At 42.0% G+C, this 25,970-nt stretch overlaps 1 pseudogene; it reads right to left on the bottom strand.

Moving 5' to 3' along the window:
- Positions 1-1,312: 1,312 nt before the first annotated feature.
- Positions 1,313-2,656, bottom strand: LOC128055734 (nucleolar RNA helicase 2-like; annotated as a pseudogene).
- Between the last annotated feature and the right edge of the window lie 23,314 nt (positions 2,657-25,970).

Here is a 25,970-nt window from a genome sequence, read left to right as displayed (position 1 = left end):
AAACTTAATACTAAAAAAAAAAAGAATTTAAAAAAATTTAAAAAAAAATAATAATCCTTTAAAAATGTCCTATAATTAATTAGGTGATTAAAATAAGTCAAGTCCAAACTTTAATGGGAGAACTAGCTATGCAAACATGATAAACCACAAACCATGCTCTTTGCCCCAAGTGGAGAACAAGGCAAAAATAAGAAAAAGACAAGATTTAAGAGCTGACTGATGTGTGTAGGGTGGGCAGGGGGTGGATTGTTTAAAATAATATACTAACACATTCTTGAAGTTTATTTTTATTTTTTAAACAATTTTAGTTATGCGTCTGTGTCTGCCATTTGCAACTGAAAATGGATAGTTATTATTAATTAATGTAGAACATAAAGTCTAGCCTTTTTAGCAGCAGGAACTTTTGTGATGTTCTGTACTGTCTAATATAATGTGGTTATTGAACACTTGAAATGTGGTTCATGCAGCTGAGAAACTGAATTTTTAATTTTATTTAAATTTAATTAATTTAAATTTAAATTATACGGCCAGTGGCTACTGTTTTGGACAGTGTGGCTCTATTATAACAAAAGCTACATGAATTGAAATGATAAAACACCTTTTTGCATGACAAATTAGAAATATATTTGGAAATATGTTAATGGTGGGACCATGCATTGTAAAGAGAATTCTAACAATTTACCTGTTACAGCACAAATTAGCCCAAACTTCTCTTAAAATAATTTGTCAATTTGTGTCAAATCCATAACTTTGGTCCAATAAGTTCAGAAACTTCTAGAAATCTATCTACCGAACTAGTCAGAGATACTGATAATACATAATGCATGAACATTATTGATATGTCATTTACAGTTTTTTTTGAGATACATTTAAATGAGTAAACAATGGAAATATGGGTACTTGGAGATTAACTCTCATATGAGTGACTGATAGTTGCTCAGTTGTGTCTGACTCTTTGAGATCCTATGGACTGTAGCCTGCCAGGCTCCTCTGTTCATGGAATTCTCCAGGCAAGAATACTGGGGTGGATTGCCATTTCCTTCTCCAGGGGACCTTCCTGACTCAGGGATTGAACATGGGTCTCCTGTATTGCAGGTAGATTCTTTACCATCTGAGACACCAGGGAAGCCTATTATTAGGAGACATTCCTAAGTATAAAAACAGGCCAGCTAAAAAGTATTAGCAGATACATGCTTGACTTTATCTTACAATCTATAGACAATACATTAGAATATGTAATGAGTTCATATACCTTTTCCAAAGGAATACCTGAGACAGAAGTAACAATAAAGTTATAAATGACAATCATCAATCAGATGAAATAATTTAGATGAAGCTTATCTCTCTCAAAGAGGTGGGGACTGGGAAAGTAAGTCATCAGGAAGGAAATGTAATGTGCTTTTAACTTTGTATGAATAACAATGTTCAGTTCCATGTTGCTGAACGTGGTTCTGTTTTCCCCAAATAAATCCTCTACTTCAAAGTACTGTCTGAATGCTTTATTAAAACTCTGCTTCTGGCCTTTGTTTTGGAATCTGTTACTTTTGTTGCTGCCTCCTGGTTGCTGTCCTCTGAAGATCCCACTTCTTTCCCGCTATGCCCTGTTACCTCAGTTGCCCTCACGCTGTCCCCTGAAGCCTCAGTTGCCTTCTGGCTGTCCTTGGAAGTTGCAATATCGCTCCCGTGGTCCTTCTAGCTCTGGTTGCTCCGTGGCCACAGAAATCTGCCAATGCCTTAAATCATGCCACTTTTCCTATACTTACTGATCCAGTAGGAATATCAAAGCAAACACTCTGCTTTCCTTTGAGAAAGACCATTCCCTTCACTTTGGAATCAATATCCTCACCCAGTTGCTCTTTAAGTTCTTTCTAAGCATCATTACTGTTTGACATTTCCATTGAGCACTGCAAGATCATGGTCACAACGCCCGCATCCCAGTTGCTCAAGGAGTGCTGGTCTCCCGACGTGGCACTGGACGTGTGGGCCAGGGCGGCTGCCAGGGCTTCCAGGGCTTCCAGGCTCCCTTCTCCTCAATCAGCTTCTTGGCTGACTGCTTGAAGTGACCAATCACAGTGGGAGGCACCGAGTCCAAGAACTTATGACATCTTCCCTAGAAGATTTTATTATCTCTGCTGTAGAAGGAACATCTATTTGCTTAAATTTAATTCCCGGTTTTTGCTCCCCTTGGGGTCACTAGTATTCTTCCTTGTTCTGATAAAAGTAAATGCAAACCCTGGTCCTTCCAGCTCCACCTGTTCACCCAAAATGATGAATGTAGGACTCCATGTCCTTTGGTGGAGGACTTTGAACAACCAGCCTCGGGGATGTCTAAACTATGTGCAGCAACATTAGTTGCAAAGAAAACTCCAGAATTACCATTTCTAAAACCTTTCAGGGTGATTTCCCTTTGCTTCTGTGGAATTTATCCATGTAATGACTGGGCATCCTGCCTTATGACCACATTTTGTGACAACTCCTGGGCTTCTTTCTTCATTTCACAAAATATGATAGTGTTCCACTGTACACTTGGATCATGTTCTCTGTAACTGCTGCCTTCTGAGTCCAGTGACACTTGATAGCCAGCAGCTCTACAATTCTTGCCATTTTCTGTGTCTTTTTACCGAATCAGGCCCACTTGTTCATATGTAGGTGTCATTAACACTTATACGTGCATTTAAAGTCAAATTTTGGGGAATTATCCCTTAAATTGTAAAGCATTTACTATGTAGCATATTTCTTAAAAAGATACAATGATGTGCCCACTTTGGAATAATGAAACACGTGATATTATTACCTATCAGTTTTTCAAAATCTCTTAATTGATATATATGGAATAATAAAACTTGCTTAATTCACATTTTTTCATTATTCATTTAAAAAGTCTTCAGTAAAAAGAAACAAACTGCAATAGCACTCTGAATGAAAATAAGCTCTCAAATATTAATAGCAATTTGCAGTTCACAAAGTATATTCATGTGTATTATTTTTTACCCTTCAGCAGACTGTAAAGATAAAGCTCAGTGCAACTAATTTATTTGATCAAATTATACATTTTTCAAGCAGTATAGCCCAAAAGAGACATTAGCTGTTATATTTAAACTAATGTTAAGCTTAGTAAGGTCTCAGAGGTGGAGTCTTTCAGTTCCTGAATTTGAATCTTCTTATAAACTACAATAATCTGGTAAACAATTAAGCGCCTCGGAAAGAAACTGCACTGTCAATTTGGAGAGTTGAATTCATTTTGCAGCAGAAAAGTCTCTTGACTTTCCTGTCTTTGGAGAGATGTTCAATTAATCCACAGAGACCATGTTTTGTGAAAGTTTCCTAGCCTGAGAATAAGAAAACTCCTCTGAGGATAAGATAAAATGATAAAATAGATTCAGATCCAGACATACAGATTGTCTTGTGCACACTGCCCTTGTGTTTATTAAGTGGAGAGTTTATTCCCAATTCAGCCAGAACACTTAACTCTTTCACACAATTAAAATAGAAACTAGATTAATCACCCAAATCACATTAATCTCTGCGGGTGATCAACATATTTTTAGAAAGAGATTTATCCCATCAGTATACTGTGTGAACAAATTTACTAATAAAGAAAAACTTAGGACTATTATGGGACTGCACTAAAATAACTCAAGATGTTTTATGAAAATTGTCTCTGGAGTTTTCCCAAATAGTAACACTGACTTGTTCTGATGTTAAGTCCAGACTCAAAACAATTTGTTTCAAGGCTCAACTTATTCTGTGATTGACTGTTAAGATGAGGGGAGATGATGGAGAGCAGGTGGCTGAACTTTGCCACATCACAAATGAGAACACAGAGCAAGGAGGTAGCTGTCCCAGGTCATCCAGCTGTTGTTAGAGATGCCACTGGAAACCAGCTCTTCTAAATCCCTGCTTGTTATTAGTTACTGAAACCCATTCATAGGAGCAAATGTAGACCAATCTATCTTTCCTAAATTTGCCTAAAGTGAAAGTGGAAGTCGCTAGTTGTGTCCAACTCTTTGCGACCCCATGGACTATACATCCCATGGAATTCTCTAGGCCAGAATACTGGAGTGGATAGCCTTTCCCTTCTCCAGCAGAATCTTCCCAACCCAGGGATCAATCCCAGGTCTCCAGCATTGCAAGAGGATTCTTTACCAGCTGAGTTAAATGTATTTTCAATCAACTCTCTAATTAAATACACAGCTTGAGGCTTCACAACTGTGATGCTGGAGAAGAGTCTTGAGCATTCCGTGGACAGCAAGAAGATCAAGCCAGTCAATTCTAAAGAAAATTAACCCTGATATTCACTGGAAGGACTGATGCTGAAGCTGAAGCTCCAAGACTTTGGCCACCTGATGTGAAGAGCCAACTCATTAGAAAAGACTTTAATTCTGGGGAAAATTGAGGGCAGGAGGAGAAGAGGGAAACAGAGAATGAGACGGTTGAATGGAATCATCCACTCAATGGACATCAGTTTGAGCAAACTCCGGGAGACAGTGAAGGACAGGGAAACCTGGGGTGCTGCAGTCCATGGGGTTGCAAAAGAGTGAGACACTACTGAACAACAACAACAACAAAACCCCAAAATACCTGTTTCCTCAGTTCTCTTGCACTATACCTTTGGAGGGGATGCAGACATTGAAAGTCTCTGATACCACATTTCAAGGAAAAAAAAAAATCAGTGAACAATGTTAATAGGTTGGTATTCATGTTCTTTCTCCCATTTTCACAGAACAGACCAGTTTCTATATCCTCAGAATGTCTTCTTAAATAATAATAAAAGTTATTCTTCAAATTTGTGGAGTGCTTTGCATATCCATCCCATTTTACAGGACTTTGTTTTCATATATAGAAAACTAAAACAGAAAACTGGTTTGGAAATAGAGCACTGCTGTAAAAAAGACCTAAAGCATGGGTTGTTGGGTTTTTCATGGGGCAAAGGGGGAGGCTGGAAGGATAATGAGGAGCTTATTGATGAAGGCAGGAAGTGCAAGGATAAAACTGATACCAAAGGCTTAAAAGATGGTGCTCCATGTTTTGTAGTAATGAAACAAGTGTTAAAACAACTGTTTGCATTTACCTGAGAAAAAATAATGCACCAAATTAACCTGCACATGCAGATAACATTTCTGGCAGAATATTGCAAGTGCCAATTGGCTTCTGTTAGTTACATATGATAAGATATGGAAAGACAGAATTTAGCTAAAGAGAGAACTATTCAATATGCAAACAGAATTTCCAATCCAGACTTACGAGGTCAAAAAATAAAACTGTTTAATATTTCCAGGCTCTCCAGCAGGCACAAGACTCCAAATGAAAAGTGGCTTCAGGGTAAAGAATAAATCAAAGATTCGGTCAAAAGACCCTTTGTTTAGACCTCAGACTAATAGATTCTCTCAACTAGGAAGAAGCACTTCTAAAAATCTCAAAAGTGTTATTTCACTGCAATTATATACTTGGACAAAAGTTGAGAGAGTTCTCTTGAAAAGAATTATAGCCATGACTTTTGGGACATGGAGTGAATAACAACCAGATTTGTAGAAGGACCACAAAAAGTTTAAAGGTATTGCACAAGAATGGACTAAAGGGGCATAAATCATTAAAAAAGATATCTCTGGACCTCTCAATTTTCTACAGTCAAGAAGGAGTCTGAGAAAACTGGTCTGATGAGAACATGGGCTATTTCTTATGGGAAAGAAAGTGTTTCACAGGGAAGCATCCTGAGAGGGCAAAACCCCAAACCATGGAAAATCATGAATTGGAGAACTACTTTTGAGGGACAGTTCAGTTCAGTTCAGTCGCTCAGTCATGTCTGACTCTTTGCCACCTCATGGACTGCAGCACGCTAGGCCGCCCTGTCTGTCACCAGCTCCTGAAGTTTACTCAAACTCATGTCCATTAAGTCGTAATGCCATCCAACCACCTCATCTTCTGTCACTTCCTTCTCCTCCCACCTTCAATCTTTCCCAGCATCAGGGTCTTTTCCAATGAGTCAGCTCTTGGCAACAGGTGGCCAAAGTATTGGAGCTTCAGCTTCAGCATCAGTCCTTCCAATGAGTATTCTGTACTGATTTCCTTTAGGATGGTCTAGTTGGATCTCCTTGCAGTCCAAGGGACTCTCAAGAGTCTTCTCCAACACCACAGTCCAAAAGCATCAATTCTTCAGCACTCAGCTTTCTTTATAGTCCACCTCTCACATCCATACATGACTACTGGAAAAACCATAGCTTTGACTATAAGATCTCTGTCAGCAAAGTAATGTCTCTGCTTTTTAATATGCTGTCAAGGTTGTTCATAGCTTTTCTTCCAAGGAGCAAGTGTTTTTTAATTTCAAGGTGGCACTCACCATCTGCAGTGACTTTGAAGCTCAAGAAAATAAAGTCTGTCACTGTTTCCATTGTTTCCCCATCAATTTTCCATGAAATGATGGGACTGGATACCATGATCTTTGTTTTTTGAATGTTGAGTTTTAAGCCAGCTTTTTCACTCTCTTCTTTCACTTTTATCAAGAGGCTCTTTAGTTCTTTTTTGCTTTCTGTCATAAGGGCATACAGGTGGTGTCATCTGCATATCTGAGGTTGTTGATATTTCTCGAGGCAATCTTGATTCCAGCTTGTGCTTCATCCAGCCTGGCATTTCACATGATGCACTCTGCATATAAGTTAAATAAGCAGGGTGACAATATACAACCTTGACATACTCCTTTCCCAATTTGGAACCAGTCTGTTGTTCCATATCCAGTTCTAATGTTGCTTCTTGACCTGCATACAGATTTCTCAAGAGGCAGGTCAGGTGGTCTGGTATTCCCATCTCTTGAAGAATTTTCCAGTTTGTTGTGAGGGACAGAATTGGGCTTAATCATAACTGGGCTTAACCTGCTGCCCTGATAGGCAATCAGCTGGATTTCAGAATTGCTATGGACCAGTGACCTTGGTGCTCCTGCCTCTACCCTTACTATTCAGTGCCCATTGCAGTTACCATGTCCCTCTCTTACTATTGTGTGTGTGTGAAAGGCAAATTGCATGTCTTTTTAATTTGCAAATCTCCAGATCAAAAAGAGAAGCATCCACAGAACCTGCACCATATCTAGGTCTGATATAGACCATGAGATCATGAATTTCAAACTCAGTGATATGACTTGATGAGTCAGGGTGGGGGTCTTTTTAGGGCCTGAGAGTGTTTTGCATATATAGGGGTGTGAATCTTTGGAGCTGGACTGTAAACTGTTGCACAAATGGTACCTGGTGAACCAACACACCCCCGCCCCCCGGCCCAGTACCCTACTCCCTTGTATAATCAACTCTCAAAGTTTCCGGCTTTGGCTATGTAAATTGCTCTGGCCATTGGGTATCAGAAAATACATTTCAGACATATGCTTAATAAGCTACTAATGTGTTGGGGTCTTGCCTTTCTGGAAAGCTGCTGCCGCCATGTGAGGAAGCCCAGTCCAGACCAGCCTTCTTAAGGATGGAACACTAAGCAGAGAAAGCCCCAGTTGAGCCAGTCCCAAGCTATGCTCTAGATGAATGTTATCCTATAAGGAACCTCATGTGAATCCAGCAAAAGCAGCACCAGCCAACCTGAAGAATCATGACAAATGATCAATCCTGATTAGGAACCCTAAGATCTGGGGCAGTTTCCTTCTCAGCAAGAGGTGACTAAAGCAGAGTCTTTCTACAGCAACAGAAGAAGATAGAATAAAATGAGTAACATCTTCAAAATCATCATGGGAAAAATTATGTTTGACCTGAAATCCTATTTGTACCTAAACTGAAGTGAACGTGAAGTCCCCAGTCATGTCCGACTCTTTGCGACCCCATGGACTAGTAGCCTACCAGGCTCCTTCCTCCATGGGATTCTCCAGGCAAGAGTACTGGAGTGGGTTGCCATTGTACCTAAATCACCATTTAAACAAAAGTGTAGAATAACACCATCAGATAAATATGTTATCAAAATTTTGCTTCTCATGTACTCTTTGTTGGAGGATGAATTTCAATAAATGAGGACTTAATCATGGAAAAGGAAGAGATAGGTTCCAAGTAAAAAAATATTTAAACCAAAAGAAATAAAATGGAAGTAGGCAAATTCCCAGGATGATCGTAAAAGGAAAGGCCACAGGAACAGCTATGCACAGATCTAGCTCAGTATAGGGGGATGATTAAAAGATTCCTAATGAATGTTTTCATATTGTTGTTGTTCAGATGCTAAGTCATTTCTACTCTTTGTGACCCCATGGACTGCAGCATGCCAGGCTTCCCTGTTCTTCACAATCTTCCAGAGTTTGTTTGAACACATGTCCATTGAGTCGGTGACGCCATCCAACCATCTCATCCTCTGTTGTCCGCTTCTCCTGCTGCCTTCAATCTTTCCCAGCATTAGCGTTTTTCAAAGAGTCAGCTCTTCCCATCAGGTGGTCAAAGTATTGGAGCTTCAGCTTTATCACCAGTGCTTCCAATTAATATTCATATGTATATATACAGAGAGAGGAGTTTACCCTTCAGTTAGGAATATGTAGAATGCTATGACTACTTAGATTTCTAATTGGACAAAGGGATACAACATTAAAACAAAAAAGAAAAATTACAAAAAGGAAATCTAGCATCATGATGCACAGAAATCATCACTATTGAGGAAAGGGGGTTGTGAGGGTGTTGGTGTGAGGGCACATGTCTGCATTAAGAGTGGGGATTGTCAGAGAGCTGATTTCTCATCTTACACTTTAGGAAGTCAGTAGATAATGCCTAAAAAGGAAAAAGCAAGGCATAGATGCATATGGATGCCCTATAGAAACATGTGGGTTATCCCAGGAAAAATCAGCTAGCCAGGTTGAAAGTGGCCTCCTCTATAAGGTGGGAATACAAGTGAGAGAGGTGGATAGAGTCTGCTGTTTCTGTTAGAAACATTACAAAGCTACTTGACTCTAAAAACGATGTGCTTGAACATCTTCGACTACATTAAAAGAAAATTTTATTATCTGAACATCTGCGTTTGTGATTAAAATTCACAATCACTACAGAAGTTAATGGTTCTTATTTTTTCTGGATGAGTCTATAGTCCAAGGATGCTTTGGGGAAAGGGATAAGAAATAACAGGAGGGTAGCACATGGCCCAGAAAATGGAAAGTGTGGAAAGAATGGAGAACATTATCTTTAACAGTTTGTTTATTGCATGTCCAGGTTGAAGAGAGCACACTGCAGGGCATAGACACTCAGTGCAAGTTTCACGACCTTCTGGGGATAAAGGATGTAAGTGAGCAGTGGGAGAGATAGATTCTGAGGATGGGCTCAGACTTCCCTTCTATGTCATCTTTTGCAGGATGGCTGAAATCTAAGCCATGAACAGAATTTATGCAAGTTGATCAGATGGAAGGGGTTTCTCCAGTGGCTCAAAGGGGAAGAATCCTCCTGCCAATGCAGGAGAGGCAGAAGACGTGGGTTCTATCCTTTGATCAGGAAAATCCCCTGGAGGAGGAAATGGCAACCCAGTCCAGTATTCTTGCCTGGGAAATCCCACGGACAGAGGACCCTGGCGGGCTACAGTCCATGGCATCACAAAAGAGCAGGACATGGCCCATCGACTAAACATCAACAACAAATGGAAGACTATAAGGTCATGACAAAGGTGACAGTTAGTAGCTCAGTCGTGTCCAACTCTTTGGGATCCTGTGGACTATAGCCCACCAGGCTCCTTTGTCCATGAATTCTCCAGGCAAGAATACTGGACTGGGTTTCCATTTCCTTCTCCAGGGGATCTTCCTGACCCAGGGATTGAATCCAAGTCTCCTGCATTGCAGGCAGATTCTTTACCATTTAAGCCACCAAAGAAGCCCCATGAGGTCATGAAGCAAGGGATAATTAAAATTTAACTGCTGAAGGAGGAAGATAAGTAGTCTTGAAGGCACAGGAGGAAAAATGAAGAGGGGAAAGGCCAAGGAAGCAGAAGTGAGATGAACAGAGAAGGATTCATGTAGCTCTGAGCCCAGGTGAAGAGCCCACGGAGAACAGCAGCTGCAGCTCAGGACTCATGCCCGGTTTGCAGTCTCTATTACAAACGAGATCACTTCAATTAAATAAGTGTATGTGGCATAATCATGTGCTGCCACCCCTTCATTTTCTAAATTGCTGTCCCCAGGACAGAGGTCAGAGAGCAGAAAGAACATCTGCTGTAAAATAAATCAGAGACGTTCTGGTTGACTGCTACTGCTTCCTCCAAAATGTTTGCTGGTTTTGGCAACCCCCCTTTCAGGCAGAACAGCCTGCTTAGTTCCCCAGGAACCTCAGCCAACTTCTCAGGTATGTTCAAGTCACACATTGATCCATTCCCTTATTAAACAACCATTATTGATCACCCACTATGATAACCGGCACAGTTTCTGCACTCATGGACACATTATTCCAGAGGGTGGACACAGACAACAAACAAGTAAACAAACAAGGGACACATCTGATAGTGATCAATGTTATGCAGGGAATTAAAACAGCAGGGAGCAGTTAGAGAGATGACACTGAGCTTTGTTAGGCAGCCTTCCAATATCACTTCTGGGGAGCCCTATCTCTTGGTATTCACACCCTTGTGCATTTCTTAATTCTTGAGTTTAGACTAGTCATTTATTGCCAGAAATAAACTAGACAAAAGTTATAGAACATCACTTCTATTAGGCATTCATGTTCAGTCATATAAGACTCTTTGCTACCCCATGAACAGTAGCCTGCCAGCCTCCTCTGTCCATGGGATTTTCCAGGCAAGAATACTGAAGTTGGTTGCCATTTCCTCCTCCAGGGGATCATCCCAACCCAGGGCTCGAACCCACGTTTCCTGCATCTCCTGCTTTGGCAGGCGGGTTCTTTATCACTGAGCTACGTAGGAAGCCCTCCTTCTATTATTAGGCTATAAAAGAATATGACTTCAACCTGTTCAAATGCTCTCTTTGCTTCTTCTCTCGGGTTTGATCTCAAGAAAGCCACTGTGCTCTGAGATTCTGTTAGGAGAGGCAAGGAAGTGAGGGTGGCCATCAAGGAATGGAGGCCATCCACTCAACATCCCTGAAGCAACCAAATATCTCAGTAGCCACATGAGTGAGCTTGGAATCTGATCATCAGCCGAACCTTCTGAAGAGGCAGTCTGCAACCCCTATCAGCATTTTCCTTGCAAGCTTGTGAGAAACCAGAAGCAAAGGACCCAGCTACATTGCAGAGCCATGGAAACTAGTCCCTTTTCAATAGAATCACACCCCTTCAAAACAAACAAACAAACAAACAAAAACAACACAGGGTTTATACTACATACACAATTTTCCTTGGAAATGTTAATATCTGTATAGTGATGAGCCTTCTCCTTCAAAAATAGGAGTTTGTTTCCATTTAGCATACTTGTGTTTTCCTGTCCCTCAGGAGTAATTTATAAATTTTTCTTGTTGTAGGTAACATACATTCCCAAGTTCATTCTTAAGTATTCTGTTTGTTGTTTTCATTCATATGTTTTATATGTGTGTGTGTTTATATATATTTATATATGTTTCATATGTAAGCTACATATTCTATGATTTTAATAAACCTCTTCTTTACTATAAAGTATGCACACCCCTTTATTAGCTTGATTTTCTTACTGTTTACAGCACTTTTTACCTAGGAATGTAAGCATTTCATCCACAAGTAGTCAGTTTTATTACCTGTTTACAAAGTTGTATGTCTTCAGTTTCTTCCTCTTATCAAATTGCATTGGCCAGAACATCAGGAAGTAGTCATCAGAAAATAACTTGAAAGGGTACATAAAAATAAACTAGATCTTTGAGGTCACTGTCCTCACAAGGTTGAATGAAAGACTGGAGCTTGAAGAGAAAGAGCCTGAATAAACGGGAACACTCACCCAGCTTCCCTTTCCTTTAGAGCATGTTGCCCTAGCTGTCAACTATCACATACTTATTTAGGAGTTTTGGTCTCTTTCCCCCCATAGAATATAAACTCTACTGGGGCAACATAAATGTCTTGAAGTCATCAATGTTTTCTCAGGTCCTAGAATGTGCAGGTATTCACTCAATATTTGGTGATGAATTCAAATGGGGGTGGGCAAATCCAGGCACACCACCCTCCCCCCGCCCCCCGCCCTGACTGGTTCTGTAAGAGAAGTCTCAGCAAACACAGCCCCCTTCCTCCCGCTGGTTTGCACAGTCTCCCGGGGTCCCTGTTGCACTGCTGAGCAAACTCGTCCAATGCAGCAGGAACCCAGTGTCTCACAAAACCTAAAATAGCTACTCCCTCACCTTTTATAATAGAATCTCTGGTGACCTCCCAGTTCAAGAATGAATACCTGAATGAGGAGGCAGAGGAAGGAGAGGGTAGGATGAATTTAGGGACCGGGTGTAAAAAGGGGCTTCCCAGGCAGCTCAGATGATAAAGAATCTTCCTGCAATGAAGGAGACCTGGGTTTGATCCCCGGGTGGGGAAGATCCCCCTGGAGAAGGGAATGGCTGCCCACTCCAGGATTCTTGCCTGGAGAATTCCGTGGACAGAGGAGTCTGGCTGGCTATGGTCCATGGAGTTGCAGAGTTGGACATGACTGAGCGACTAACCCACACTCATGTGCAAAATAGACAGCTGGTGGCAAGCTGCTGTATAGCACAGGGATCTCAGTGCAGTGCTCTGTGAGGGCCTGGAGGGATGGCGTGGAGGGCGGGAGGGAAGCTTAAGAGGGAGCGAATATATATATACTACAGCTGATTCACTTGTACAGCAGAAACTAACACAACATCGTAAAGCAACCATACTCCAATTCAAATAAAAACAGAGAATGAATACCGGAAACCAGAATCTTCTTTCCGAATAGTTCTAATCTAGCAGAATTACGTGTTGATCTCCTGGTGTAACCAAAGGTGATGGACTCTGCTTTTTTCCCATCAAAGGAGGATTCGGCCCTTTCCCTGCTCAAGGGCAGGCTTGCTTTTTCCGGGGAAAATGTTACCTCTCACGACCGCCCTGACATCTCAGTGTGCATGCTGAAGGGTCACCAGTACCAGGGCATCAGAAGGGCAAGGAGCAAGGGTGGCCAGAAACACGGGATGCCCCCAGAGTGGAGAAGCTCCCGGGCTAGGGGGACCTGGCCCCCCACCCAGCCCCCAGCCCCGGAACCAGGCCTGACCCTTCATCTCTCTGTGCGAACTACACCCGGAGCCCCTCCCCAGGACCCCAGGGCCATGTGCTCTGTGTTAGCTCCACCGTAGATCCAGTAAATGTCACCCTCCACGCTCCCCATGACCAAATTAGTCCTCGCCTCTGTCGGCCGCTGTCGGGCAGCCTCCACCCTCAGACCGCTCTCCGCCCAGGGCTTGTTTACTGGGGAGCGGTGAGGAACCGCAGACCCCAGGCAGACTTCAGGAAGCACCTCGGAGCCGAGCATCACGGCCGGCTCTGCTACCAAATAAGGCCGCTCAGGCCCCTGCAGCTGGTCCACAACCCCGTGGGCGTGAGCCCCGCGCTCCGAGGAGCGCGCATCTCACTGGGCCGGTCCTGTGCTCAGTGCGCCCCCAGGAACGCCCCTGTGCTCTGGGATGTCTCACTGCTGGGTCATCCATCACCGGCCGGTGCTCCGACAGGCCAGCTGTCTGGGATGCGCAGGAGCCTCTCCTGTTTGCTGTCACATAGCGGCGCCTCCCTGCTGGGCTGCTTTCCTCCCTTGAGCACCGCGATGTCCCCGCTGGAACCGGCTACATCTGCGCGAAGGCGGATGAGGGCCTCTGGACTTTGGGCTTGGATTTTCCCTCTGTTCCCTGGGCAGGTTTTATTCTAACTGAAAGTGTTTATTGAATAAAATGAAGTCTGCTCAGAGTGATTTTTAAAAGTGCCAAAAGCACCGTACCACAAATACCTATCACATACACACATACGCATACACATCACATACATACATGCATCACACACACACAGGACTTCCCCTGATGGCTCAGTGGTAAAGAATCTGGCTGCTGATATAGGAGACCCCGGTTTGATCCTTGGGTCAGGAAGATCCCCTGGAGAAGGAAATGGCCATGCACTCCAGTATTCTTGCCTGGAGAATCCTATGGACAGAGGAGCTTGGTGGGCTCTAGTCCATGGGGTCACAAAGAGTCAAACACAAATCACACACACACACACACACACACACACACACACACACACACACACACACACAGAGAGGCATGGATAGGCACCTCCTTGGCTATTATCACCCCACACAGTCCAGGGGGAGTGGAGCTCCAAGATTAGGAAGAGTACTAAGTTCAAAGGGAGAAGAATGTCCCCATGTTATATTTCAGTCATGCATGGGTGTCCTAAGGCACTTCAGAGTGTCTGACTCTTTGTAACGTCATGGACTCTAGCCCACCAGGCTCCTCTGTCAATTGGATTCTCCAGGCAAGAATACTGCAGTGGGTTGCCATTTTCTCCTCCAGGGGATCTTCCCCGTCCAGAGATTGAACCTGTGTCTCTTGTGTCTCCTGCATTGGCAGGTGGATTCTTTACCACTAGCATCACCTGGGAAACCCCATATTTCCATCAGTGGGGCTCAACAACCAGCAGAAGGTGAGGAACCCATGTGGTCAGAGCTGACCCTGAGACGCCATCTGAATCTCAGAACACCTTGCCAGTTGTCCCTGGATGGCATTCTCTGTGAACTCTACATCAAACAGCCTGCTCAGCAGTGTTCTTCAGTATGTAGGGGGTCAGTCGGTGTCTCTGTTAAACAGAAGGATGACTTGATGATCAGACGAGCAAATGACTGGATGAATACTTTGCAGGGAGAATAGTTAAGGAGAAGACGGAGCTTTGATCAGTTTGCCCGTCATTGGCTTAGTGAAAAAGTTACATAACCCAACCAAATACCTTTGTAAGAAACATGGAGATCTCAAATTAATTCCCCAAAAAGCAAACCGTCAATGACATGTCAACATTCAAGGCCAAAGGGAAGACACCTGCACAGAAACAGATGTGATGTTAACTTGGCGGTGGCTGGGTGAGGTGTGGTCCTGAATCTGCCAGCTGTTTTTGTTTGCTCAAAGATGGAGAAATAGACAGAAGGGCCATTGTGAAAAAGTGAAAAATGTCAGCTGGATGACAAAAAGCTAAAACCTCAGATTATGTATTAATTTCCCTTATATATTGGTGCTGCTGCTGCTGCCAATGAATGAGACTGCCTGTAAACATTTTGCATTTAGACATCACTTGAATTTAGCTTGCAAGGGAAAAATCAATTATGTCAGTGACATTTTTAAAGTAAAAAAAAAAAAAAAAAAAAGAAGAAGAGCTGTGTAAGAGGATGAGGAAAAATGTGGTTACTGCCCTAAGGACTTGTGCTTTTTCTCACAAATGCTGTATTGAAAACAGTAGAAAGAAACAAAGACTTAAAAGGTAGGGGAGAACTGAGATTTCACATGAAAACATCCTGGCAGCGGGTGTGAATGTTTTTCCAGAGCACTCACCATAGCCTGTCCATTTGCAATCCAAGGAAAGGTGAACGAGCTCCCGCAGAGTCAACTGTCTTAAGAAATGAGCAGGGGCCAAGATTCCAGCCCACCTCTCCAAGATCCAAGCCCCCTAATCCTCGAGCTCATGGCATCCACCTTGGGAAGGTGGGGAGGGAACCTATTAGAGGCAGATAGAAACACGCTCACCATGCAGCCCTTTCGCAGCATCCTCATTCCTCCTCCATAACAACTCCTTTCAGCTTATTCCAAAGTTTACTGTGTCATAATTCATACACTTTGGCCACCTGATGCGAAGAGCTGACTCACTGGAAAAGACCCTGATGCTGGGAAAGATTGAAGGAGGGAGAAGAAGGGGTTGACAGAGGATGAGATGATTGGATGGCATCACTGACCCAATGGACATGAGTTTGAGTAAATTCTGGGAATTGGTGATGGACAGGGAGGCCTGGCGTGCTGCAGTCCATGGGGTCGCAAAGAGTTGGACACAACTGAGCGATTGAACTGAATTGAATTCATATTGACATTTTACCAAGTAATGTATAACTCATAAAGAAAAATAATAAAATTGTTAGCTCTGTATGGCACCAAGAATTGTATTGGAAACCACAAGTCAGTGCCTTCACTGTGCACATCAATTCTGCTGTATCATTCCTGTTTTGTCCTTCAGTCGCTCAGTTATGTCTGACTCTTTGTGACCCCATAGGACTGTAGACCACCAGGCTCCTCTGTCCTTGGAGTTCTCCAGGTAAGAATACTGAAGTGGGTTGCCATTTCCTTTTCCAGGGGATCCTCCTGACCCAGGGATTGAACTCAAGGCTCTTCTTGGCAGGCAGATTCTTAACCACAGTGCCACCTGGGAAGCCCTCAAGTTTTACAAGATGCTTTAAATATATCATAGACATTTATTTCACAGATGAAGTTCAGAGAGGCTGGTGGTCTTGCACAAGGTCATCTAACAGGAATAGACCCAGCCAGGATTTCCACCTAAACCTGTTGAACTCCCAAGTTGATGTTTTATCCACTTCCAGTGTGCTTTTTCTAAGAGTTAAACAGTTAGGACATCTCATTTACCCACCAGTATCTGAAAATGAGAAGTTTCCACACCATACGAATTCTCTCCATAACTGAATTTTATAGTTACAAGCACAGTATATCTAAAATTTCATTTTGATGATTTATTTAGTAAACAATACAAAGTGCTTCATTACCTACTAGGCTGTTTTTTTATTAGTAAACAATATGCTATGTCATGTGCCATCCTAGGCATTTTACATACATCAATGCCTTTTATCTCATTAACAACTAAATAATATAAGCATTATCATTATTCCCATTTTATTGATGAAGATATTGAGACCTAAAGAAACCCAGTAACTTATCTGACAATGTACTGCTAGTAAGTGGTAGAACCAGGATTCAAATCTAGCCCAGAGTCTAGGCTTTTAAACATCAGCCCATAAACCCTTCCTCATTCTATAGACATCTTAATAGCATAGGGTAAGAATAGCTTTTGGAGAAGGAAATGGCAACCTACTCCAGTATTCTTGCCTGGAGAATCCCATGGACAGAGGAGCCTGGTGGGCTGCAGTCCATGGTGTAGCTAAGAGTCGGACACAACTTCACTTCTTACTTTCATGCATTGGAGAAGGAAATGGCAACCCACTTCAGTGTTCTAGCCTGGAGAATCCCAGTGATGGGGGAGCCTGGTGGGCTGCCATCTATGGGGTCACACAGAGTCGGACATGACTGAAGCGACTGCTAAGCAGCAGCAGCAGCAGCAAGTATAGCTTAGGGGCTTCTCTGGTGGCTACACCAGTGAAATATCTGCCTGCAATGCGGGAGACCTAGCTTCAATCCCTGGGTTAGGAAGATCCCCTGGACAAGGAAATGGCAACCTACTCCAGTATTCTTGCCTGGAGAATCCCATGGACAGAGGAGCCTGGTGGGCTACAATTCCATGGGGTCACAAAGAGTTGAAAACGACTGAGTGACTAACACTTTCACTTCCTTTCACTTTACATAGCTTTGCCTTATTAAATTGAGACTAGTGGACCTTATTGAGCCTTCCTTCCTTTTATTTCTTTTTTTATTTTATTTTTTTAAATTTATTTATTTTTACATTTATTTTAAATGGAGGTTAATTACTTTACAATATTGTATTGGTTTTGCCATACATCAACATGAATTCCACCACAGGTATACACGTGTTCCCCATTCTGAACCCCCCTCCCTCCTCCCTCCCCATACCATCCCTCTGGGTCGTCTCAGTGCACCAGCCCCAAGCATCTAGTACCGTGCATCGAACCTGGACTGGTGATTCATTTCATATATGATATTATACATGTTTCAATGCCATTCTCCCAAATCATCCCACCATCTCCCTCTCCCACAGAGTCCAAAAGACTGTTCTATACACCTGTGTCTCTTTTGCTGTCTTGCATACAGGATTATCATTACCATCTTTCTAAATTCCATATATATACGTTAGTATACTGTATTGGTGTTTTTCTTTCTGGCTTACTTCACTCTGTATAATAGGCTCCAGTTTCATCCACCTCATTAGAACTGATTCAAATGTATTCTTTTTAATGGCTGAGTAATACTCCGTTGTGTATAGGTACCACAGCTTTCTTATCCATTCATCTGCTGATGGACATCTAGGTTGCTTCCATGTCCTGGCTATTATAAACAGTGCTGCAATGAACATTGAGGTACACGTGTCTCTTTCAATTCTGGTTTCCTCGGTGTGTATGCCCAGTAGTGGGATTGCTGGGTCATAAGGCAGTTCTATTTCCAGTTTTTTAAGGAATCTCCACACTGTTCTCCATAGTGGCTATACTAGTTTGCATTCCCACCAACAGTGTAAGAGGATTCCCTTTTCTCCACACCCTCTCCAGCATTTATTGCTTGTAGACTTTTGGATCGCAGCCATTCTGACTGGCGTGAAATGGTACCTCGTTACGGTTTTGATTTGCATTTCTCTGATAATGGGTGATGTTGAGCATCTTTTCATGTGTTTGTTAGCCATCTGTATGTTTTCTTTGGAGAAATGTCTATTTAGTTCTTTGGCCCATTTTTGATTGGGTCATTTATTTTTCTGGACTTGAGCTGCATAAGTTCCTTGTATATTTTTGAGATTAGTTGTTTGTCAGTTGCTTCATTTGCTATTGTTTTCTCCCATTCAGAAGGCTGTCTTTTCACCTTGCTTATAGTTTCCTTTGTTGTGCAGAAGCTTTTAAGTTTAATTAGGTCCTATTTGTTTATTTTTGCTTTTATTTCCGATATTCTAGGAGGTGGGTCATAGAGGATCCTGCTGTGATGTATGTTGGAGAGTGTTTTGCCTATGTTCTCCTCTAGGAGTTTTATAGTTTCTGGTCTTACATTTAGATCTTTAATCCATTTTGAGTTTATTTTTGTGTATGGTTTTAGAAAGTGTTCTAGTTTCATTCTTTTACAAGCGGTTGACCCATTTCCCCAGCACCACTTGTTAAAGAGATTGTCTTTAATCCATTGTATATTCTTGCCTCCTTTGTCAAAGATAAAGTGTCCATAGGTGTGTGGATTTATCTCTGAGCTTTCTATTTTGTTCCATTGATCTATATTTCTGTCTTTGTGCCAGTACCATACTGTCTTGATGACTGTGGCTTTGTAGTAGAGCCTGAAATCAGGCAGGTTGATTCCTCCAGTTTCATTCTTCTTTCTCAAGATTGCTTTGGCTATACAAGGTTTTTTGTATTTCCATACAAATTGTGAAATTATTTGTTCTAGCTCTATGAAAAATACCGTTGGTAGCTTGATAGGGATTGCATTGAATCTATACATTGCTTTGTGTAGTATACTCATTTTCACTATATTGATTCTTCTGATCCATGAACATGGTATATTTCTCCACCTATTAGTGTCCTCTTTGATTTCTTTCACCAGTGTTTTATAGTTTTCTATATATAGGTCTTTAGTTTCTTTAGATAGATATATTCCTAAGTATTTTATTATTTTCATTGCAATGGTGAATGGAATTGTTTCCTTAATTTCTCTTTCAATTTTCTCATTGTTAGTGTATAGGAATGCAAGGGATTTCTGTGTGTTGATTTTATATCCTGCAACTTTACTGTATTCATTGATTAGCTCTAGTAATTTTCTGGTGGAGTCTCTAGGGTTTTCTATGTAGAGGATCAAGTCATCTGCAAACAGTGAGAGTTTTACTTCTTTTCCAATTTGGATTCCTTTTATTTCTTTTTCTGCTCTGATTGCTATGGCCAAAACTTCTAAAACTATGTTGAATAGTAATGGTGAAAGTGGGCACCCTTGTCTTGTTCCTGACTTCAGGGGAAATGCTTTCAATTTTTCACCATTGAGGATAATGTTTGCTGTGGGTTTGTCATATATAGCTTTTATTATGTTGAGATATGTTCCTTCTATTCCTGCTTTCTGGAGAGTTTTTATCATAAATGGATGTTGAATTTTGTCAAAGGCTTTCTCTGCATCTATTGAGATAATCATAATGTTTTTATTTTTCAATTTGTTAATGTGGTGAATTACATTGATTGATTTGCAGATATTGAAGAATCCTGCATCCCTGGGATAAAGCCCACTTGGTCATGGTGTATGATCTTTTTAATGTGTTGTTGGATTCTGATTGCTAGAATTTTGTTAAGGATTTTTGCATCTATGTTTATCAGTGATATTGGCCTGTAGTTTTCTTTTTTTTGGTGGCATCTTTGTTAGGTTTTGGTATTAGGGTGATGGTGGTCTCATAGAATGAGTTTGGAAGTTTACCTTCCTCTGCAATTTTCTGGAAGAGTTTCAGTAGGATAGGTGTTAACTCTTCTCTAAATTTTTGGTAGAATTCAGCTGTGAAGCCGTCTGGACCTGGGGTTTTGTTTGCTGGAAGATTTCTGATTACAGTTTCAATTTCCGTGCTTGTGATGGGTCTGTTAAGATTTTCTATTTCTTCCTGGTTCAGTTTTGGAAAGTCGTACTTTTCTAAGAATTTGTCCATTTCTTCCATGTTGTCCATTTTATTGGCATATAATTGCTGATAGTAGTCTCTTATGATCCTTTGTATTTCTATGTTGTCTGTTGTGATCTCTCCATTTTCATTTCTAATTTTATTGAACTGATTTTTCTCCCTTTGTTTCTTGATGAGTCTGGCTAATGGTTTGTCAATTTTATTTATCCTTTCAAAGAACCAGCTTTTGGCTTTGTTTTTTGCTATGGTCTCTTTTGTTTCTTTTGCATTTATTTCTGCCCTAATTTTTAAGATTTCTTTCCTTCTACTAACCCTGGGGTTCTTCATTTCTTCCTTTCCTAGTTGCTTTAGGTGTAGAGTTAGGTTATTTATTTGACTTTTTTCTTGAGGTATGCCTGTATTGCTATGAACTTTCCCCTTAGCACTGCTTTTACAGTGTCCCACAGGTTTTGGGTTGTTGTGTTTTTATTTTCATTTGTTTCTATGCATATTTTGATTTCTTTTTTTATTTCTTCTGTGATTTGTTGGTTATTCAACAGCGTGTTGTTCAGCCTCCATATGTTGGAATTTTTTAATAGTTTTTCTCCTGTAATTGAGATCTAATCTTACTGCATTGTGGTCAGAAAAGATGCTTGGAATGATTTCAATTTTTTTGAATTTACCAAAGCTAGATTTATGGCCCAGGATGTGATCTATCCTGGAGAAGTTTCCGTGTGCACTTGAGAAAAAGGTGAAAGTCATTGTTTTGGGGTGAAATGTCCTACAGATATAGATTAGGTCTAACTGATCTATTTCTATTTACAGCATGCAGGATCCTCAGTTGCAGCTTGTGAAATCTAGTTCCCCAACCAGGGGTTGGACCTGGTCCCCTACATTGGGAACATAGATTCTTAGCCTCTGGACCACCAGGGAAGTCCTAAGCCTTCTCCTTAGCATTCCAGGTCATGTAGTTGAATTATAGTATTACATCCACTAGAGTATGTTTAGTAGTGTTTTCAGAGAAAATAAGTTGCAAAGAATAATCTCCCCCTAGACTGACCCAAAATCACTGCTCTACAAAGCTCTTTCTGATCTGTATTGCTCTTCTCTTTATTTATCTTGCTATTTTCTGTCACTTCCTATGGCTATTAGTGATTAGAATATACTATTCATAACCTTGTTCTATACATAATCATCTGGTTATATATCGCTGCAAGATTCTCTTACATGGTAAAGCGCAAGTTTGGGGACCACAATGTATCTCCTTTATTTATTTATTTTTTGATAGTTTTAGTGGCAAATCACAGTGAGATGTGACTGTATGAGGACACAGCATCATTGAAAAATCTGCCACCCGGGGTCTCCTGACTCAGAGACTTGGAGGAGAGAAACGGCAGCCTCCTGGTGGAAGAGATTGCAGGGAGCTTTGCTGACAGAGGAAGTTGCCACACTCACAGACACAGCATTGTGGCGTCCTCCAGATCACAGTCATCTCATTATTGTGGAATGTCCCTCCCTGCCAAGCACCGAACACTGTAGTAGCTGAAATTTTCACATCAGGAGGATCAAGGTCCCCCACAGAAGAGGGAGGCAGGGCCAGGGTTTGATGCAGGCTTTTGACACTTCAAATTGGGCAAAGGTTTTGGTTTCAGCAACACGGCTGAAAACCACATTTTCCACGGTCTGCCTGAACTTTGACTCAGAGCCTAAATAGCTGGCAGGGGTGTGGCTGGCTCTGAGGTTTCTCTTGGCAGTAGCTCCACTAACCACTGGGCCAGCAGCCTGTCATCCTTTTAGGTGTAGAGTTTCAGGCCTGGGGTGAGGAATCACCAGAAACCCCTCTCATTTTCTCTGGGTCAGAGTACAGGGGTGGTTCTCAAAGTGGAGTCCCCTGACCAACTGGAGCAGAATCATGTGGGAATCTGTTCAAAATGCAAGTTCTCAGGTCCCATCCCAGACCTGCTGAGTCAGAAACTCTGGTGATAGGCCCAGCAAGATGAGCTTTATCAAGTGCTGCGGGGTCTCAGAATCACCCTGGACTTGAGAACCACTGCGTGCGTGCATGCTGAGTCACTTCAGTTGTGTCCAACTCTTTGCGGCCCCATGGACTGTAGCCTGCCAGCCTCCTCTGTCCATGGGGTTCTCTAGGCAGGAATACTGGAGTGGGTAGTCATTCTCTTCTCCAGGAGATCTTCCCAATCCAAGGATCGAACCTGAGTCTCCTGAATTGCAGGCAGATTCTTTACCGTCTGAGCCAGCCACCAGGGAAGCCCAAGCAGTTCAAGGCAAACCTCCCTTCACTCTGCTTCACTTTACTGTGCTTTGCAGATACTTCAGTGTTTGCCAGTTGAAAGTACCAACTGAACCTTGCATTGATGAAGTCTATGAGCATCATTTTCCAACAGTATTTGTTGACTTAGTATCTCTGTCACATTGTGATAATTCTCATAGAATTTCAAACTACTTAAAATCCTTATTACATTAAAATGATCTGTGATCAGTGATCTTTAATGTTCCTGTTGTAATTCTTTTGGGGTGTCATAAATTGAACCCATATGGTGAACAGAATAAATGTGTGTGTTCTAACTGATCCCCTAACCAGCCATTACCTCGCCTTTGGCTCTCTGTGCAAGCCTCACAATTTCCTCAGACACAATAATATTGAAATCAGGCCAGTTAATAACCCTACAGTGGCCTGTAAGCATTCACGTGAAATAAAGAGTCACATTCCTCTCACTTTAAATCCAAAGTTAGAAATGATTAAGCTCAGTGAGGAAAGCGTATAAAATCCTAGATGGGCCAAAATCAGGCCTCTTTCACCAGACAGTTAGCCAAGTTGTGAAAGCAAAGGAAAAGTTCTTGAATGAAACCAAAAGTGCTACTCCAGTGTACAGTGAGTAATCAGAAAGCAAAATAGCCTTATTGCTGATACGGAGAAAGTTTGAGTGGTCCGGATAGATCAAACCAGCTAACACGTTCCCTTAAGCCAAAGGTAATCCAGAGCAAGGCCCTGACTGTCTTCATTTCTGTGAAGTCTGAGAGAGGTGAGGAAACCGCAGAATGAAAAGAAGAAGCTGTGTGTGCATTCTGAGCCACTCAGTCATGTCCAGCTCTTTGCAACCACATGGACTATAGCTCGTCAGGCTCCTCCGTCCATAAGATTCTCCAGGAAGCTTGGCGTGCTGCAGTCCAAGGGGTCTCAAAGAGTCAGACAGGACTGAGTGACAGAACTGAACTGATAGCTGTCATAAATTGTGATTCTTCTGATGGATCTGGTAAAGTCATCTGAAAACTTTATGGAAAACATTCACCATTCTAGATGTAATTAAGGACATTCCTGAGTAATGGGAAGAGGTTAAAATATCCATAGTTAAGGAGTTTGGAAGAAGTTGATTCCCACCCTCATGGATGACTTGAGGGGTTCAAAACTTCTGTGGAGGAAGTGACTGCAGATGCTATAGAAATAGCAAAAGAACCAGACTTAAAAGCAAAGCCTGATGTGACTGAACTTCTGCAATCTGATGGTAAAACTTTTAATAGATGAACAGTTGATTCTTATTGATGAGTAAAGAAAGTTTTGCTTTTTTTTTTTTAAGATGGAATCTTCTCCTGATGAAACTGCTGTGAAGATTGTTGAAATGACAGCAAAGGATTTAGAATATTACATAAACTGATTGCTAATCAAGGCAGGGAAGTCTGTGCTTTGTGTGTGTGTGTGTGTTGTGTGTAAGTGCCCGTGTATGTGAATTTTATTGTAACGAGGGAGATGTTAGAGAGAAAGTACACAAGAAAAAATGCACCACAATGGTTATTCTGGTTGTCTTCAGGCCCTCCAACTGCAGGACTCATTTTTCTTGTATTTGCATGTTTGAAAATTTCCCTTTCAGAATTAGGAAAAGCAAATGTGATGTAAACTTTAAAATAAAAATGTATCCAGAGGCATTTGTCTTACAGCAGGCAGGTGATTCTGCCAACACAAAACCCATGTCACTCTTGGTTGAATGTCCTCTTAGCAGGCACAAAGGTTAACATTCAGAGATAATTACATACTTGTAAGGCTAAATGCCTTTCTTTCATCCTGAACTCAGATGTTCAGGAGCAATAGCAGAGACTATGGTTGCAAGGCCTGCCCAGCTCAGCACATAGGCTATTCAGGGCTTTCCCAGGATCTGTAACTGGGCAAGGCAGACTTTAGAATACACTCACATTTTCTAAACCCTTCTGAGGTGCCAAGCCCTGAGCTAAGTGTTTTACATATGATTTTTATTTAATTGTCACCACAAACTAAAGGCTTCCCTAGTGACTAAGATGGTAAAGAATCTGTCTGCAGAGCAGGAGACCAAGATTCGATCCCTGGGTCAGAAAGATCCCCTGGAGAAGGGAATGGCTACCCACTCCGGTATTCTTGCCTGGAGAACTCTATGGACAGAGGAGACTTGTGAGCTGCAGTCTATGGGGTCTCAAAGAGTCAGACACGACTGAGCAACTAACACACAGACAAACTAAGGGGACAAATATCATCATTTTCCTCCACTCAAAAGAAAACAGAGGTTCAGAAGGCCAGAGTGATCTGGGAGATGTCACACAGTGGTCTGAATCCAGGTCTGTTCTGACCCAGACGGCTTTCTCTCCCCTGGACTGACTTTATGGGGTAGGACACCTTCTTGCGACCTTCTTGTGACCTTATTCTTAATTTTCACATCATCTTCAAGGCCTCTCTCTCTGCAGAGCTTTGCGATAGTGGGAACACTTGTTTTAGATTAAGACAAGACTACTTCTCTGAGTACTGTCCTTGAGCATGAGGGTAGAGAGATTTACCGGATGGCTGAATCTATCTGTGTGGTTAGGAGTTCTGTCAGTGCATGGCTCAGAAGGATGCTGATGTTTTGCAGGTTTTATCTCTATTAAAGTCAACACGTTTGGCTCTTGTTTGAATTTTCATCCATGGTCAATTTTCCAAAAGGAGTTTTCACCTAGTTATAATCAGTAACCCTGAAAACCTATTCTCCCATGTTTTTGACTAAGACCTTGTCTTCACATTAGGCTTCCCGACCTGAAGCCTAATGTGAAGACATGTCTCCCTCATCTTCCCGCTGGTTTCATGATTCTCACATCTTCCTCCCTGACACCAGGGCATCTGCTTGAGGTAGAGACCGTCCAACTGAGTCCACTGCTCAGTTCTGACCAGGTCAGGATTCTGTGCCTCAGAGGGGCTGTGCGCCTGAGGATATTTCCATGGAGGAGTTGGAGACTGCTGAGAAAGGGCTAGATGAAGAGCAGTCAAGCAGAGAAGTGTTCTATCTAGATTCTCTCTCTGGCCATCAGGAGGAAAAGTGACAGAAGCAACTGCTCTCTAATTTTGTTCGGACCTTGCTGCATCCATGCATTGTAACGGCCCTGAACAGACACAGGAGAATGCACACAGCTGGGTCCAGAGCTGGTCCTCCTCAGTGACAGCAACAGAAAGGGCTTGATGGAAGCCTTTCCAGTGCTGACCGGAGGTCCAGGGTGGAGCCTGGGTGTCTGCCTTTCCAACAAACTCCCAGGCGCTACAGCCACATGGTTTCTGTGCATAGT

This window comes from Budorcas taxicolor, chromosome 11, assembly GCF_023091745.1.
Source record: "Budorcas taxicolor isolate Tak-1 chromosome 11, Takin1.1, whole genome shotgun sequence".
NCBI classification, from domain to species: Eukaryota; Metazoa; Chordata; class Mammalia; order Artiodactyla; family Bovidae; genus Budorcas; species Budorcas taxicolor.
Note: the sequence above shows the minus strand (reverse complement) of the source record. Positions and strands in the feature narration are given on the sequence as shown.